Source organism: Lithobates pipiens, unplaced genomic scaffold (genome assembly GCF_037356315.1).
Source record: "Lithobates pipiens isolate NorthernLeopardFrog02 unplaced genomic scaffold, aLitPip1_a1.2 Scaffold_28, whole genome shotgun sequence".
Classification (NCBI taxonomy): domain Eukaryota; kingdom Metazoa; phylum Chordata; class Amphibia; order Anura; family Ranidae; genus Lithobates; species Lithobates pipiens.
This window is the reverse complement of record NW_027507789.1, coordinates 203348242-203365758: the sequence shown is the minus strand read 5'-3', so window position 1 is coordinate 203365758 and position 17517 is coordinate 203348242.

Genomic DNA, 17517 nt, shown 5'->3' with positions numbered 1-17517 from the left:
GTGATCTGTGAGTACAAGGGGGAAGGGGGGGGGGGGGCATAACTCTGATGTTTGATATCAAAAGTGAGGAGCTGAAGAGCAGAAACAATGCTGAATGCTCATAAATGCATCTAAACACTGGATGCTTTGGGCGTTAATGCAATCCAATTTATTTAATCGCACTGGGTCTATGATTTTTGCTAAACAAACAAAAAAAAGAAAAAAAAAAAGTTTTTCGTTTCTGGTATAAAATGTTGTAAATAAGTACTTTTCTCCTTCACTGATAGGCACTGATAGGCTGTACTGATAGGCTACACTGATGGGCACTAATAGGCTGCACTGATAGGTTACACTGGTGAGCACTGATAGGCAGCACAGATGGGCACTGATGAGGCAGCACTGATATGCGGCACTGATGGGCATTAATAGGCGGCAATGATGGGCACTGATAGGCTCAACTGATGGTCATCACTGATAGGTAGCACTGATAGGCACAATATATAAATAAAGGGGAGTTGGGACTTTAAATGAAGCACCCGAAGGTGCTTCCATCCCGGTAATGAATGAAGACAAATGGGAATTGGGACTTTAAATTAAGCAATTGGATAGTGGAGGTAAGTTACAATATAGAATATTTATTTAACAGCATTTATCTAAGGACATTGAAACATTGTAGATTACATATATATATATATATATATATATATATATATATATATATATACATAGAGCGTGCACAAGGACTGAACATGATGAGTAAGAGAGTACATGCATAACAACACATGATCAAAGTAGTAGATGTATAAATAAAAATGGCATACAAAAAATGGCACATGCACCCTCATATATGGTATATATGCATCTACCAGATGGTATATAAACAACATCATAGAGTATAATGGTAGTACTAGTCAGTAAGTAAATATCAGTCCATGTGGGGTGTAGCTGTGGTATCAAGTAAAGCTCTATGTGTTTCGTGGGTATTCCCTATCATCGGGAGCGGATGCAACAGACATTCCTATGGAATATATATAAAGAGATGTAAAGAACCGTACTCTAGAGAAAAATTCACAAGAATATTTTTGTGTGTATAGATGGTTAACCAACATCACTCACCAACCCAGACAGCAACTGCAGAGTGGGGTAGCCGGCACAGGGTTGGCCGAGAACGTAACCCCACCATTTGAGCTGAGGAGGCATAATACAGGGATGCAACATCGGACAGTGTAAGAGCATGCAAGATATGACTGAAATCTCCATATGACAAAAAATGGTGTATACTTCATGAGGCAGGGGTATCTGGGAACAAAATATTAAATATGTGTATACTTATAAGGCCGCGTACACACGGGCGGATTGTCTGCCCAACTAAGTTCGTCAGACAATCCGACAGACAGTCCGTTCAACTTTTGAATGAACGGACTTGACCACACACGATGAACAGACAGTCCGCTGAAAGCTTGCGCGATGACGTGTACAGCACGTACGACGGGACTAGAAATACAACGTCCAATACACTGCAATGCAACCTTCGGCGTGTAAATCCTTTCTGAGCATGCGCCATACTTAGTCCGTCCAACTTGCCTACACACGAGCGGACTGTCCGCTGAAACCAAGTTTGGACGGACAAAATTACGGAAATTCCGAAAGACTTAGTCCGTCAGACTGTCCGCTGAAAAAGTCCGCTGAAGCCCACACACGAGCGGATTGTCTGCTGAAACACGTTTCAGCGGACTAAGTTGGGCAGACAATCCGCCCGTGTGTACGTGGCCTCAGAGTAATATGTTATGGGTAATAGTAGTAATTCTTATAAGTGAACCCAGTGTAGCTCCACGGAGAATGATGACAAAAGTAAGAGTGGTGCCAAGGAGTATTGGAAAGCCTGTGTCTAAAAGTAATAGACAAATACATAAGTCTATGAAAATGTAAAAACCTAAAAAAATACCAAGTGGGAAAAACAAGCGGATTGTTTGACTCAAAAACTAATCCACCAAAAAGAGGGAAAAAAAAGGAAAAGTATCTAAACCAAAAAGGGAAGGCTTCTGCACTGATGGGCACTGACAGGCATCACTGATGTGCACAGATTGGCAGCACTGGTGGGCACCGATTGGCAGCACTGGTGGGTATTGTGATGATCAGTGCCCTGATTGTCAGTGCAGATGTCCCCTGTGTGGATTTGCCAGTTATCGGCTCTCCTCTACTCATGCGCTGTCAGCGTGAAGAGAGGATTGCCGATAACCAGCAAATCCTGTTTACATTGTGATCAGCGTGGCTCTTTACCCCGATCACAGATCACTGCAGATGCATGCCGCAAGGGGCGCACAGGCAGAGCAAGCACAGGAGGACATCATATGACGGCCTCACGGCAAAAAGTGAAGCCACGCTGTAGCCATCATTGGGCTATAGCGTGGTCGTCGTAAGGGGTTAAAGGTTCGGCTTAAAAAAACAAATATGTTATACTTACCTGCTCTGTGCAGTTGTTTTGCACAGAGTGGCCCCAATCCTCTTCTTCTCGGGTCCCCCAATGGTGCTCCTGGTTCCTCCCCCTTGACCAGTGTCCGCAATAGCAAGCCACTTGCTATGGGAGCACTGGTGCATGCTTGCTCCCATGCCCTGCTCTACACATGCATAAGACACATTGAGCCATAGCTTGACCCCGCCCCCTGCTCTCTCCTCATTGGCATATTGGCTTTGATTGACAGCAAGCAGTGGGAGCCAAGGGCTCCCACTGCTGCAGTCTCAGTCAATGAGGAGAGGGAGTCCTTGGACAGCTGAGGCTCTCATGCACATGCACAATTTTTTCTTTTGTAACTATGTAACATCGCTGGATCAAGAGGGGGCTCGAGTGAGTTTTGGTTGGCTGTGGGGGGGAGCAGCACACAGAGGTTTTTTTTTACCTTCATGCATAGAAGGTAAAAACCTTTCAGCCTTCAAAAGCACTTATCCAATGGAATCCATTGACGCGTAAACATGTCTATACGTGTGTTCAAAATGCACACTTAGGTGCATTTTTTAAGCAGCTTTTCTCCTGCCAGGAGATCTGGCGTTCAGAGGAGAAAAGCTTCATGCAGTGAAAACAAACTAGTCATACTAATTTGGATTTTCTGGCGGCTATGCTTCTATTTTTATGCTGTAAATTCTTTGGAGTGATAATATGGTCAGCCTGAGTCCTTTGTTTACTTACAAGGTGTTGTACCATTGCCGCCCCCGCTTCATCTTGCATGTAGGTGTGCGTAGAGGATCTATAATGTACAGTAAAAGGCTTATTTATAGAAAATGTTACATATCAGGCTTCAGTAAGCATTCAGAGCTGTCAGCTGTTTCTGTTATTTGGTTAGAGTGGTTAAAAGGTGCTAATATGTCTAGTGAGACAGGGACATTGTAAATGCTTAGAATTTCAAGCTGCATCTGCCCTGGGTTGAAAAAGCAGGATCTTTGTCTTCAGTTACCCGCAAGGACCCTTTTTCCTCATATGGACTACATAAAATTTTCCTGATCTGTTGGGACTAACCTAATTGGATCTGAATCTCCTCCCCACAACCTTCTGGGACACATCTCAGGAAGCTATGGGATCATTCACAAAGTGCAGCGCGGTTTGCGCATGTGCAGTGTCGAGGCAGCTGTGAAGCCACAAAGAGTCACAGCTGGCTGCTCACAATTAATGTTTGCAACAGGGATCCAAAAACCAGCAAAGAACAAACCCGGATGAAGATGGCACTTGATGCTTAGACAGGTGAGTGACTTTTTATTAAAAGTCAGCAGATACAGTTTTTGTAGCTGCTGACTTTTAATATTTTCAAACAGGACGGAGAACCGCTTTAACTCCTGTTTTATCTGAGGACCTTGTGAGGGCCAGAAGACATTGGTTAGTAGTGCAGACCATTATAGAGGCCCATGGGGTAATTTTAAATCAGGGAAAGTGGGGATGGGATGATGAGGAAGAAAGATTCTGAAAGCTGTTGAGAGGGGGAACGGGAAAACACCTACGGGTTAAGAGAGATAAAAGGATAGGTGTCAGATACCATGAAACAGACTGAGACAAAAGTTCAGTAAAATCACACTGTTTATTAATAATAAGGGTAAGAGGTAAATAGAGAAAACATAATCAAAACATAGCCAGAGTTTGGAAACTAGAATGGATAGTCAGACAAACCAGGACGTCGGGGGAGCCAGGGATCAGAGTACTTCAGAAGAGGCCAGGAGATCAGGAAACCTGAGAATCAGCGTAGTGGAACAGCAAGCAGGATCAGGAACCAGAAGGGATGTCAGCCAAGCAAGTCTTTAACGGGAACACAGGATAGCATCTCTTGATATGTTTGACAAAGGCAAAGGCAGAGATGATCTGGACTGAACGGCTTAAGTAACCAGCAGGACTGACGAACAGGATATCATCACCAGGTGAGTCACTGCGGAAAATTTTGGAGCTGGCAATTAACCGAAGGTGAGACGGAAGGGCTGAGCCCAACCTTGACAGTAGGGGAGTCAGAGATGTGGATAAGGGAAGGGGGCAAGATCAACAGGAGAGGGGGTGTGTGGGGATAAGTCCCCATCAGATTTATGACACAAATATGATTTTTTTTTAATAAAAGGCAAATACTTTACATCAGAAGTGCTCAGCCTTTGGAAGAGCAAGGGCCACTGAAGTGATTTGGTAACTGGTCACAGGCCACAATGAACTATGGGTATTATAGCAAATGTAATTGAGCTCTTACTGTCTTGAGCCCCCTATAAGATTGCTTTTACACTCCAATTCATGGTAAGACAGGCAGGAGCAGGGTAATATTTTAATGGTGTTACTTTTTGACAAATTGTGAATTAATTGGATGCAAAAGGAGCAGTTGGTCTGTTTTATATACCTCTGCACGGAAATCCCTATACCTGGGAGAAGGTGGATTGGTACCTGTTTATTGCCAGAGAGGAGCATGAAGAGAGCCTGGAGGGAAAAAAAACAAGCATACAAAAAACGCTATTATTAGATTAAGGGGTCGTAGATGGCTGGTGAGTGCGGAGTGTAGAGAGGAGCACGAAATCAACACATCGAATATTATATTTTTGCACTTCTTGGCACCTAAGTGAATGTCACATGCTGATGGGGTCTTAATGTCAAGAGAAAGTACATTTGATCACGTGCACTCAATCAGCTGAATAAAGAGAGAATGGGTAATTAGAACTCTCTTTCACATCAAGTTCATATGGAGGGGCACATTTGTGGCACACGGACAGTTGAAATGTTCTTAGATAAGCTGACTGTGGATGGCTGCCAGCTTGTGACAGGCTAGAAGTAACTCTGTGGAAGGTGAAGACAGAGAGCAGCGCCATCCAAGTGCAGCATTATTAAGACATTTTATTCCATAAAAGACAATTGGTAACTCACAAGATGTATGAGATGTCAGCACACGTGAGATTAATAATGTGGTTCATCTGCTCATGGGGAAGACGATCTTCTCACTGGTGAAGAGGCAGCTGATGGGTCCAGGGATGCCGGTGGTTCTCAGAGCTTCCAGACACTCAGGACAGCTCACAGACAGCAGTGTACATCACTTCCTGTTGGAAAGAGAGCGGGGAGAAGCGTGCGTTCGGAGCATGCGTTCTCCATCAGGCTGGGAACCACCGGTGTCCCTGGACTCATCAGCTGTCTCTTCACCAGTGAGAAGATCGTCTTCCCCACGAGCAGATGAATCACATTATTAATCCCACATGCGCTGACATCTCATATATCTTGTGAGTTACCAATTGTCTTTTATGGAATAAAATGTCTTATCAACGCTGCACTTAGATGGTGCTGCTCTCCTTCTGTTTTCTGGGGTTTCAATGTGAACGTCACATTCTGATGGGGTCTCATTGTGTATGTCACATTTTGGTGAAGTCTCAATGTGAAAGTTACATACTGGTGGAGTCTCCATGTGAATGTCACATTCTGGTGGAGTCTTCATGTGTACGTTACATGCTGGTGGAGTCTCAATGTGAACAGCACATTCTGGTGGGGTCTGTATGTGAACGTCACATGCTGATGGGGTCTCAATGTGAATGTCACATTCTGATGGGGTCTCACTGTGTATATCACATGCTGATGGGGTCTCCATGTGAACATTACATTCTGGTAGAGTCTCCATGTGAACATCACATGCTGGTGGAGTCTCAATGTGAACATCACATGCTGGTGGAGTCTACACGTGAACTTCACATTCTGGTGGAGTCTACATGTGAACTTCACATTCTTATGTAAATCTCAATGTGAACTTCATGTTCTGGTGAAGTCTCAATGTGAACTTCATGTGCTAGTGGAATCTTAATGTGAACATCATGTGCTGGTGGAGTCTCCATGTGAGTGTCCCATACTGGTGGAGTCTCCAAGTGAGCGTCACCTGCTGATGGAGTTTCAATGTGGATGTCAAATGCTGGTGGAGTCTCAATGTGAACGTCACATGCTGGTGGAGTCTCAATGTAAATGTCACATGCTGGTGGAGTCTCCATGTGAACATCACATTTTGGTGGAGTCTCAATGTAGATTTCACACTCAGCCTGGTTCACTGGGACAGCCTGCCTTGTGAGTTGTGTCTGCAATAAAAAAGACAAATCGGATTTAGCACCTTCACCTACATTTCATACATTTTTCTTTATACAACATGAAATTAAAGATAGACAAGTCCAAAACTCCAGTGCCAGGAACAATAAATGACATGACAGGGAACCAGGGATGACTAATGTTGACCGTCATATGAAAATTTGGATTTCCTGAGAGTTTATGCCAAACCATTTAAATTAATTGACTCAGATTGGGGAATGCTTTTCACTTTCGGGAGCGGCAGAGTAACAGTGCTGCTGTTACTTATTAAACTATTTTATATCAATTTGTCAAATTGTCAAAGGCTGAGACTGGGAACTGCTGTACTGCAGATTACTCTGTCACACCCAAAAATGAATAAATAGTCCCCAGCGTGTTTTGCCATGATTGCCATGCAGTTCTGTGATGTGATAATCGTGGCAAGATCTTACCATGTTTGGGGTGTCATTAAGAATAATGTAACACGAATGCTTGTTGCAGATTTTTCCATGATTTGGAAACACAGGCAGAATCACAGCACTTCGTTCAGCCATTCCAAATCGCCAAGTGTGAATGAGGCCTAAGACAGAACTCCAGGCAAACAGCTAAAAACACTGATGAAATACAGTACATACTGCTCTCTTATCCCGGTTTAATTAAAGTATAGCATTGGTTTAATGATATGCCTGTTGTAGAACCACTCCCATTTTAAATGAATGTCCTTCCCCTAATTAAAATACATTCTCTGCCTACAGTGGCTTGCTAGATGCACAGAAATACAAAGCTGTCCCTGGAAAAAAATATTAAATGTTGGCATATGTGTTATGTGGACAGCAAAGGGTTTGTATGTGGGGTCTTTTTCTATCCATGTGGTACATTTCTGGCAGTTTGTTGGCACCGCCATCTTGCTGGTCATCAGGCCAGCCTGTAATAAGGGAAATGCATAATTTCCTTAAAGCACTCCATTGTTTTTAAAAGTATTAAGGCCCCATTTACACCTGTATGGCAAATGTGCATTTTTTCTATCTTTCTTTTTTCGTTTATTTTTTCCGTGGCAAGCATAGAGCAGCCCATTGATTTCAAAGGGGCTGCCCAATGGCAACAAAAATTGTAAAGTAGCTCATGGTGTGTTCTGGTTCTTGTATTTTATTTACCATGCATTTTGCACATTTACATGGCCTTTGGGGTGCTAGTAACAAGTAATGACAATGCAAACATGCCGCATATTTTTTTGCATGTTTAGGGAATGTATATAAACATGCATTTCTGTGTGCATCAATGGAACATGAAGATGTGAACATAGACTAACTGATATGTTGAGCAACACAGTAAACTGTAGCAGCACATTTAGTCATCATTAATGGCAATTTTCTCAATCAGGAGCGGTATACTGCAATGAAATGTGTCACAGCGGCATACATTATTCCGCTGTATTTCTTTTTTTTGCCTTGTTCGCTTTTCCCATTTTTTTTCTTTCATTATGAAGCAGGCATGAGCATGAGCATACAGAGCAGTAGATCTATGGATGTGTAAATTTACATTCAGTAGATCAACTAATTTATGGGGGCACTCTGATGGGGCAACTGATATACAGGGGCATTCAGTATGGGCAGCTAATCTATCAGGATACTATGATGGGGGCAACTGATCTATGGGGGCACTGTGATTGGGGCAACTTATCTATGGGGGCACTCTGTTGGGGAAACAAATCTATAGAGGCACTGTGGTGGGGTAACTAATTTATGGAGAGACTGTGATGGGGCAACTGATCTATATTTGCACTCCGATGGGGGCACTCTAATAGGGCAACTAATCTATGGAGGTACTGTGATGGGGCAACTGATCTATGGGGTCATTCTGATGTGGCAGCTATTCTATGGGGGTATAATGATGGTGGCAACTGATCTATGGGGGCACTGTGATGGGTAAACTAATCTATGGAGGCACCGTGATGGAGGCAACTAAGCTATGGGGGCACTGTGATGGGGCACCTAAGCTATTGGAGCACTGTGATGGAGACAACTAATCTATGGAGGCACTGTGATGAGGGCAACTATTCTATGGGGGCACTCTGATGGGGGCAAGGGATCTATGGGGGTATTCTGATGGGGCAACTGATTTATGGGGGTACTCTAATGGGTCAACTGACCTATGGGGGTATTCTGATGGGGCAACTGATTTATGGGGGTACTCTAATGGGTCAACTGACCTATGGGGGTATTCTGATAAGGGAAACCAATCTATAGGGATACTCTAATGGGGCAACAGATCTCTTGGGGCACTCAGATGAGGGCATTTGATCTATTGGGTGACTCTGATTGGGGCAACTGATCTATGAGGGCACTCTGATGGGGGAAACAAAACTGATATGAGGGTATTCTGATTGGGATTCCTGATTTAAGGGGCATCTTTTATGTGGGGGCAACTGATATGTACTCTGACTGGGGTTTCTAATTTACGTGGGTACTCTAATGGGGGCATCTGATGTAAGGTGGTTCTATTCTCTTTTACATACAATGTTGATGTGATTGGCATATGTTTATATTTTAGTAATGAGTTATTTCTTTATCTTATATCTTGTTTCTGTTAAAGATAATTTGTTTGTGGAAGGCCAGAATAAAAGGGCACAGCCAGTAAATGTGCAAGAATAAGAAAAAGGAGAAGAGGAGTGCCCAAAATTCAGAATCCAGAGCTCAGAGGAGACTGGTCACCATGAACAGCTCCAAGGCCAAGACACCACTAAGCAGCTGCACTGGCCAGAGGTAAAGCCTATTCTATTTACAATGTCTTTGCTACAAGTCACCCACCACTATCTGCTGATACTCCAGAATACCCCCCAATTTGGTCCACTTACACTTCAGTTCATTCTGCAGTATAGTTGGACAATATTACAGGTCATCCTCCATCCTACCAATAGTTCAGGCCACCCTCTGGCCCAATCTGCAAATACTACAGATCGCTATTTGTCAGGACCATCAATAGGGTGTACAGGCAATACTTCCCATTGGGTCAGCGGGGGGCACCAACAGAGACTGTCTTTGGATAGGTGAGGGCTGCCAGGTCAGCATTCCAGTGCCTGATCATTTCTAATGGCAGCCCAGCTTAGCCCTGACATCTCTTTTCACGCCATTGTACAAAACATCCGCCAGCGATCTGTGCAACCAACCAACCACAGCTCCCTTCTAATGACAGCCGCAGGATAGACAAGCGGGGCAGTCCTGTGCTGGATGATTCTTCTACTGTATACTTCTTACTATTGCCTAGACCTGAGCAAGCACATGGGCTCATTCACACAGCAATGGGTAGCTGGCGCACACTAACATGCATCAGTTTAGTGTGTGGCAGCTGTCAGTTTACGACTGCAGTGAGTTAGCTGTGGTGGCAGATGGGACTTGCAGTTTAATCATTCATAGATTACCGTGACAGTGGCTGCAGGCAGGGGCGGATCCAGGGGGGGGGCAACGAGTCAATTGCCCCCCCCGAGATAGTAGCAGTGAGAGTGAGACAGTGACATGTCATTGTCACATTCTCACTTGCTCTCAATGCTTCGTTCGCGTGTGACTGTGGCTGTGCACGGTGCCGCTGCCTCCTCTGCCCGAGAGACTTGTAATTACGCCCAGCAGACAGATAGGAGGAGGAGGAACAGCGGTGGGTGGAGCCTCTCTCCTGCACTCGTTGCTAACGCCTGGGCCGCCTGGCGTCTAGCAACGAGTGACGTCACGGTCACGCCGGTCACGTGGGAGGGAGACACTGACTCAGCGGAGCAGAGCTGCTGGAGCCTGGAGAACAGATCAGGCAGCAGCAGCCAGGCCGGGAGAGCTCAGAGCAGACTGACTGAGTCTGTCAATGTTATGCCAGTGAGTGAGTGACTGTGATAATCAATCACAGTCACAGTATTTGAGCTGTTCAGCTAAAAAACAAAGTCGAATCCTGCAGAGTGGCACAATCTTAGTTCTGGAGTCTGCCCCTGACGTTGTTGGTCCCACCCACCCAGCTCCCCCTCCATCTTGTCCACGCTACAGGCCTCCGCTCTGCCACCCCTGAGTTCGTTTTAGCTCCACCCACCTCCTCCATCTTCTCCACCGGTTTGTGCAGTGCAGTCTACAGAGTGAATTCTACATAGAATATTGAGAAGATTACTGCTGGATCCATCCATCCCATCCATCTCCACTCCATTGCTCCTGCATGGGAACGGTACCCATCCCCTCACCAGACTACCAAAAGAATTGCCTAAACGTGAGTAAAAGTATAAATGAATGTTATGTGACAAATCGCAAAATACATGTGTGCCATTATGTATGATTATTTCTTGTGATCCTGCGCTGCGTTACTTTGACTGGCTGATAATTGCGCGGTTGTGCAATCAATGCTGTACCGAAATTAAATTGATGTCCTTTTTTTCCCACAAATAGAGCTTTGGTGGCATTTGATCATCTCTGCGTTTTATTTTTTATTTTTTGCGATATAAACAGAAAAAGAGCAAGAATTTAAAAAAATAAAAAAACAATATTTTTTGCTTTTGCTATAAAAAAATATTGCTTCCTCAGTTTAGGCCAATCTGTATTCTGCTCCATATTTTTTGAGAAAAACAATCCGCAATGTGTGGTAGGTGACGTGGCAAGTGACAATCCGTAATGTGTGGTAGGTGACGTGGCAAGTGACAATCCGTAATGTGTGGTAGGTGATGTGGCAAGTGACAATCCGCAATGTGTGGTAGGTGACGTGGCAAGTGGCAATCCGTAATGTGTGGCAGACGATGCGGCAAGTGACAATCTGCAATGTGTGGCAGGCTACGTGTCAATCCGCAATGTGTGGCAGGCGGCAATCCGCAATGTGTGGCAGGTGACGTGGCAAGTGGCAATCCGCAATGTGTGGCAGGCTATGTGGCAAGTGGCAATCCGCAATGTGTGGCAGGCTACGTGGCAAGTAGCAATCCGTATTTGGTGACAAGTGACAATCCGCATTTGGTGAAAAGTGACGTGGCAAGTGACAATCCGCATTTGGTGGCAGGCGACATGGCGAAAGACACCCTCAGGGCTCCCATTGATTCTGCATTATTGTGAGTTGAACCATTTAATTTTATATTACAATGTATTAATAGAAATAATGTGCTTCAATCATCCTGACACCATAACAACCATGGTGCCGTAATGATTGAAGTGCCAATACCAGCCATTTCCCATATAAATTGCCCCCAAAAAACATATTTTATAGAAGTGCCCCTCCCGAGACTGGACTCTGGATCCGCCCCTGGCTGCAGGGGAGTGGAACCTCAACCTACTGTTACAGGTGGGAGGGGAGTGCTGCATAGTCACATTACATGTTGCAACCTAAATACAGTTGTAACATATTACTAAAGCTAAACAAAGAGGGGTACACACAGATTGAAATTTGTCCAATTTCTGCTAACCCTGCCAAATTTTGATAAGTGTAGAGTTGAATCTTGTGTATATAAGTGTAGAGTTGCATGTGCTTACAAACACATACACATATACACATACTGGGGCCTATTTGCAGACAGGATATGATTAACCTACCAGCATGTCTTTGGAGTGTGGGAGGAAACTGGAGTACCCGGAGGAAACCCATGCAGGCACAGGGAGAACATGCAAACACCAGAGAGAGAGAGAGTCACACTGTACCGCACTACCACAGAGAGAGCCACGCTGTACTGCACCCCCAGAGAGAGAGAGCCACGCTGTACTGCACCACCAGAGAGAGAGAGACACGCTGTACCGCACCACCAGAGAGAAAGAGCAACGCTGTACCCGCACCACCAGAGAGAGAACCACGCTGTACCGCACTACCACAGAGAGAGCCACTCTGTACCTGGACCACCAGAGAGAGAGCCATGCTGTACCTGGACCACCAGAGAGAGAACCATGCTGTACCACATCACCAGCGAGAGAGCCAGGCTGTACCTGGACCACCAGAGAGAAAGCCACGCAGTACCCGGACCACCAGACAGAGAGCCACGCTGTACCACACTACCAGAAAGAGAGAGAGCCACGCTGTACCACACCAGAGAGAGAGAGAGCCACGCTGTACCGCACCACCAGAGAGAGAGAGCCACGCTGTACCGCACCACCAGAGAGAGAGAGACACGCTTTACCGCACCACCAGAGGGAGCCACGCTGTACCCGCACCACTAAAGAGAGAGACAATAGGACTGGGAAACTGTAAGGGGACTGCACTGTAATCATTGCAGTGTCCCTTTACAGTGCAGTTCCCTTTATATCACTTTATATCACTATCCCTGCACATTACAGTGTGGAGGACCGACACCAGCCACCCGCGCGAACGTCTAACAACCCCCCCCCCCCCCCGGTCCCTGTAAAAGCTGGCTGCTCAGTCTAAAATGCCCGGACCTATTTTTAGCTAGACTCAATAGTGCATAGTGTCCACACAGCTAACCCAGTGGAGTGTCAGAACACAATGAGGGGAGTATATATATTCAGTGGACATGCACTGGGTAACCACCAACGTCACACAGGCAAAGAGAGGGGAGATGCCATCACCCGAGTGGACGAGTCCACCAAGCGCACCAGGGCATGGTGCTAAAACTCCCCATAAGAGACACCGATGAAAAAACTTATCGCTGGCGCACTGACGTCATGCACAGGATGCTGGAGGCGTGGCATCGACTCACAGCGGAAAAAGCCGGCCCAAATCCCTATGTCCCAAAAGGGAGCAGAAGGGAAAAGGGAAGGCGTTTGGTGTGCCTTCGCAGCTCCTGGAACTGTGAAGCAAACCAGCCGTAATCAACAGTTCACATTGCTCACAGACCTCCATAACAAGGCCACAAAACACCCAGGATGGGACTAAATAGTAATCCCATACCACACTCTTATAGACCTCTCCCACAGCAACACATTGGAGAAAAAATTTGGTATAAAAAATATACATCTGCACTATTGCTGTATAGTAAGAATAAACTAGTAAAAGACTATATATAATGCATATTTCCATTCCTATTAATTGATAAAGGATAAAAACATGTGGGACTTTATATAAGTCTATAACAAATTAAAGTTCATAGCCTCCATCCCTAAATGAAATAATAAAAACAGTGTAGCGCTTCAATGATAAATGTGGTCAGCATAAATTATAAAAATCAAGACAAAGATCATATAAATATGAATGCCTAAAGGAAAGTCCAACATTGGCCGCACATTCCACTATGTAGCAGGCATGAGGGTAACCGAACCGTCACAGAGGAGGGAAGTTGGGCTAGGCGAGTGTGTTCATATAAATCTGCTTGACTGAAAACATCAGGAAAAAGTGGATAAAATACTTCTTACCGACTTAGTTGGACTCATACAGTCGTATGACAGTTGAGTCTAGAAGGCTTTAGGTCACAATCTGGGACCAAGGAGTACAAAGAGGGAAGTCTGTTGAGCTGATGGATGAGCTCCAAACAATTGTAGGCTCTATGATGGATCCTTTCAAATGGAGCTTCAAAGTTGTTGGTAGTCAAGCTCAGACGTGGTCCGTTGTACTGATGCTCCAATCTCACCGGAATGGGGAGGGAGATGTTGTAGAGGTTTAAGCCGGAGAAACGGGAAAAAGGAAAAAAGAAAAAAGGCTCCACATGGTGTAGGTCAGACGGTATAAAAAGGGTTGGTTTATTGAAGTCAAAAAATAATTAATGACTTGGTGATCACATAAAAAGTCTAAAATAAAAAGTAAAAGCAATGTAGGGTGCCAACAGCTCGCCCAACGCGTTTCGACATATGTGTCTTCTACAGGGCCATGCCCCTGTAGAAGACACATATGTCGAAACGCGTTGGGCGAGCTGTTGGCACCCTACATTGCTTTTACTTTTTATTTTAGACTTTTTATGTGATCACCAAGTCATTAATTATTTTTTGACTTCAATAAACCAACCCTTTTTATACCGTCTGACCTACACCATGTGGAGCCTTTTTTCTTTTTTCCTTTTTCCCGTTTCTCCGGCTTAAACCTCTACAACATCTCCCTCCCCATTCCGGTGAGATTGGAGCATCAGTACAACGGACCACGTCTGAGCTTGACTACCAACAACTTTGAAGCTCCATTTGAAAGGATCCATCATAGAGCCTACAATTGTTTGGAGCTCATCCATCAGCTCAACAGACTTCCCTCTTTGTACTCCTTGGTCCCAGATTGTGACCTAAAGCCTTCTAGACTCAACTGTCATACGACTGTATGAGTCCAACTAAGTCGGTAAGAAGTATTTTATCCACTTTTTCCTGATGTTTTCAGTCAAGCAGATTTATATGAACACACTCGCCTAGCCCAACTTCCCTCCTCTGTGACGGTTCGGTTACCCTCATGCCTGCTACATAGTGGAATGTGCGGCCAATGTTGGACTTTCCTTTAGGCATTCATATTTATATGATCTTTGTCTTGATTTTTATAATTTATGCTGACCACATTTATCATTGAAGCGCTACACTGTTTTTATTATTTTGTTTGTTGAACTTTGTTTGTTTTTGGTGTTGGCTGCTGTTTCTGGCTGTTGTGGCCTTCTTCCACATATACTAAACTGTAGCGCAGTGCTTTCCCCCTAACTGTATCCATCCCTAAATGGCAAGACAAGTAGTGCATAGTATTGCCAGACTCTTTTGTTCCATACGAATAACAAGAATGTAAAACATATACATAATGTCAACATAGTGCAGTAAGATTGCAAATTACTCCTAGAGGGTAATAATGTGAGTAGCATCCAATTACTTGACGCGTTTCGTGGAATATATCCACTCATCAGGAGCGGATGCTATGTGGGTATATAAAGATGTAAGTAGATAGTGTAGATTGTAGATAAACACTATGGGGGTTATTTACTAAAGGAAAATCAACTTTGCACTGCAAGTGCACTTGAAAGTAAAGTCGCTGTAGATCTGAGGGGGACATGCAAGGAATAATTTGCAATCTTACTACACTATGCTGACGTAATGTTTATGTTTTACATTCTTGTTACTCATATGGAACAAAAGAGTCTGGCAATGATATGCACTACTATTTTATTATGCTATTATACTTGTATGTATTACTGTATGGAATAAATATTTTATTTTTATATAAAGGTAGTCCTTGTTTAAATTTGTTATTATATAGCATTTTGCATATTACAAGTTACTAGCCAGCCATATTTGTATCCATTTACTTCTTATGCTTCATATAAAGTCCCACTGTTCTCCCCCCTAGTCACTGTTGCCTTTTTATCATCTCGAACCAGCCTGCCCATTCTCCTCTGACATCAACAAGGTATTTTTGTCCACACAACATCCGCTCACTGGATATTTTCTCTTTTTCGGACCATTCTCTGTAAACCCTAGAGATAGTTGTGCGTGAAAATCTCAGTAGATCAGCAGTTTTTGAAATACTCAGACCAGCCCGTCTGGCACCAACAACCATGCCACGTTCAAAGTCACTTATATCCCATTTCTTCCCCATTCTGATGCTTGTTTTGAACTTAAGCAAGTCGTCTTCACCATGTCTAGATGCCTAAATTCATTGAGTTGCTGCCATGTGATTAGCTAATTAGCAATTTGTATTACCAAGCAATTGAACAGGTGTGCCTAATAAGGTGAGTGTATATCCTGCAAATGTACAATTGTGTATTGGATCTCCATGGTTTTAATAACCAGTTACATTTGTAAATGATCAAATATTCTATTTAACCTTGTATATTATTATTTTGGGCATGCAGTCTGTAGATGAGGCTGAAACTAAACCTCCATTGTATTTTCTCTGTGGATACCTCACCTTGCTCATAGTACCCATTGAATTGGTTTTCCTCCATGTGCTGTCTGGTATCTCATAAGTTTGATAACTTGATCAACCTCCCTCCAGTTTGGCCTTACAGTGTGTTCTTGACTGCAGCAGGAACGTTAGTTTTAAGCTCTGGACGAAAAAAATGTCAGAACTATCGAAATGGGTAAAATAAATAAAGCATCTCAGACTGTGGTGATAGAAGAGAGAGCACGGCACTATGCACCAACCTGTGACAAATCAATCTCTTGGAGTTCTGCAGTGAATATCTTACACAATGGAAAAAAGAATAGCATCCCCAAGGTAACATGTTACTGCCGTTTCATGTTAATGCTCCTCTGTCTTCCTCAAGGTTGCTATTTGTCCTCTTACTTTTTCATCTGCACCCAAAGCCTTCTAATAAAGTCATAACTTTAAGATGTAAGCATCTTATCTGCAAGAAGAGTTTTATATGAACCACCATACTCCCTAGGGAATCTGGTCATGACAGTCTGAGAGGCAGCCTCTGTGCTACCAATAGCAGCCATTGTTCTTTTAAAAGATCACTATAACTTTGGTGCAGTAAAAAAAAAAGTCCAATATATTTATCTTAATAGGCAAAACTATATATATATGTTTTTTATCTTTGGGTTAAAACAGAAAGGATTATAATCTTTGTTGTTTTTATGAACCTTATGTGTCTTTAAGGGTAATACCCCTTATTTCCTGTCTTGGTGACACTGGCCACCAGGACAGGACATGTGAGAGGATATCTAAACTTTGCCTACTTCATACAAAAGCCAAAGAAATCAGTTTTCACTTTAATCTGAATATTGTGTGATTTTCTGCATCTGTTTTCAGCTTCTCTGGCTGTGACTATATATAATTTCAGCAATCCTCGTGGTTACCTATTCCTGTTCTGTAATTACGACAATTGGCTATCCTTTTGTACTTAATGAGCTATTGCAAAATGTTTGTTGGAACATTGGAACCTAAACATTAACGCTGCATGTAAACCTAACACTTAAGCCCCATACACACTATCAGATTTTCTGCTGAGTTTTTCCTTCAGATTTACCAAAACCATGTAGTGCAAGGGCCTGCCTAAATCTGAACGAAAAACTCAGCAGAAAATCTGATAGTGTGTATGGGGCTTTACCCTCCTTGTAACCCCTAACATTAACCCTCTTTATAATCTCAACCTTAACATTAACCCTCAATGTAGACCCTAACACTCCCTGCTCTCCTTACATTTACCC